The 2,203-nt window shown below is 36.9% G+C and overlaps 1 non-coding gene across 1 annotated transcript; it reads right to left on the reverse strand.

The window, feature by feature from the left end:
- Positions 1-1,782: 1,782 nt before the first annotated feature.
- LOC141626006 (small nucleolar RNA R71) lies at positions 1,783-1,889 on the reverse strand. The gene has a single exon (XR_012535741.1). It is a non-coding gene; the product is annotated as a small nucleolar RNA R71 (small nucleolar RNA).
- Positions 1,890-2,203: the final 314 nt, after the last annotated feature.

The following is a 2,203-nucleotide window of genomic DNA, read 5'->3' on the forward strand; positions in this document are numbered from 1 at the left end:
TCTTCTTATCAATAATTAGTGTAGTTAATATCAATAAAATCTCTCTTTAATATTGTAATCAAGTATTAATCAAGTATTAATCAAGTTTTAATCCAAGTTTTAGTTCTTTAATCTCTCTCTTGTTCTTCCTTTATTTTGGGTAATTGAAGGTTATTTGGGTTATTATTGGGAGATTGACAACCTCTCAATCTAGGATTCAAGTACTTCTATTATTCTTGCTTTATTATTGGAATCATTAGTAGGTATAATCTCTTAATCCCTTTTTAATTATTGTTAATTACTTTCATTTATTCATCATGTTTCATTATGTTAGTATGATTGACAACCTTTCTAGCATGATCAACATGATAATGAGTGAGTAGTCTCTTAGCTAGGGTTTAATGGGTGATTAGGGGAAACCAACATGGGGAATGATTCATGCTTAAATTAATATGCTTTCATATCTTATTTGCTTGCTTGTTTTGATCTTAATACATGCACATGTTATATTTGATGAAATGCTAAGCCTATGAATCCTTGCATTTACTATCATCTTCTATCCTTTCAACTTGACTTGTAAGACATAACCCAACTCGAGTCTTGTTAGACCATGCATGTGTTGAGTAGGAAAGATTAAGTCGACTTGTAGGTGTTGTACAATCTAATCGATTCGGCTCCGGACCCAAACTTTCCTAGGATTGTAAGATATAACCCAACTCAATCCATCACAACAATAATTGCTTGCTTATAATTTGAGAACATGTTTGTATGATCATATCCCATGATTCCCCTATGAACCCATGACACCCTAGTGCCTTTAATCAATTGTTTACACCCCTTATTTTATTCATCTTGCTAGTTTATTTTCATTGTTATTTTAGTTTAGTAACCTTCTACATCAACCCAATTTGTGACACCCCTAGACACTACTAGTTACAATAGAATTCTCATTTCAATACCCGTCCCTTGGGATCCGACCTTTACTTGCCTCTTTACTAATTGTAGAGTTGTTTGTGGAGTATAAATTGTGTTTTGTATCGACCATTGACCAACGACCACATCTGCTTAATTGTGAACACGAAATGGACTCGATCAAAAATGGCGCCGTTGCCGGGGACGGTGTTTAATTGATTTAAGATTTCTTTTATTGTTTTTAGTTGTGTCTTTTTCACCTTGGGAAGTAAAACTCCTCAAGGTTTGTTCTAATTGTTTTCGAGTTGTTTGATATTTTGCATGTCTAGAAGGTTACAAAGAGATTTGTTACCTTTTGACCGTGAAATCGAAAGAACCTTGACGAATAATAGGAGACTTGTTAGGAGGAATTTGGGAGGTGTTGGTGAAGTTGTTCAACCCACTAGTGAGTTTGTCAATCCTTTCGCAATAGAAGGAGAAGAAAACCCATTACACAATATCCCACAAAATCCACCTACAATGCCTAAATTCTCGTCACACTCTATACCCACCGAGGAGGATCTACCAAATAGTACTCCTACACCGCAACATCTCACCGGTAATTTTATTGCCAAGTCCGCCTTCATCCAACTAGTTGAGAGGAGCCAATTCGGGGGAATGCCTAGTGAGGACCCTCATTCTCATATGGAAACCTTTTGCGATTATTGTGAAGCTATCTCTCAAACGGGCGTGACTCAAGACCAAATAAGATGGGTCTTATTTCCTTTTTTGTTAATCGGCACCGCAAAGCAATGGTTGAAGGGCCTTGATAAAGCCACCCTTGGAATAGATTCTTGGAAGAAGCTAGCTCTAGCTTTCTACAAAAAATTCTTCCCACCGGAGAAGACTAACATGCTAAGAGCTCAAATTACGGGTTTTAAGCAAAGGGATGAAGAATCTTTGTATGAAGCTTGGGAGCGGTTCAAAGGTATTTGTCGCTCATGTCCTCACCATGGACTTAGCGAATGGTTTTTAGTGCAACAATTTTGGAATGGTTTATATGAATATTCAAGGAACATTCTCAATATGGGATCAAATGGAATGTTCACCGAAGTTGATGACAATCAAACATGGAACAAGATTGTGGAAATGGAGGTCCATAATTCACAATATAGTAGACCTCGCAAGGCTACTAGAGGAGGAAAGTATGAAGTGGACTCCGTTACTCAATTGGGTGCTCAACTTAGTGCTCACATTGACACAATCAACTTGAAGTTTGAACAAGCTATGGCTAGACTTGAGGAAAACTCAAAAACATCAAAGCATCATGTCA

This window comes from Silene latifolia, chromosome X (genome assembly GCF_048544455.1).
Source record: "Silene latifolia isolate original U9 population chromosome X, ASM4854445v1, whole genome shotgun sequence".
Lineage (NCBI taxonomy): Eukaryota > Viridiplantae > Streptophyta > Magnoliopsida > Caryophyllales > Caryophyllaceae > Silene > Silene latifolia.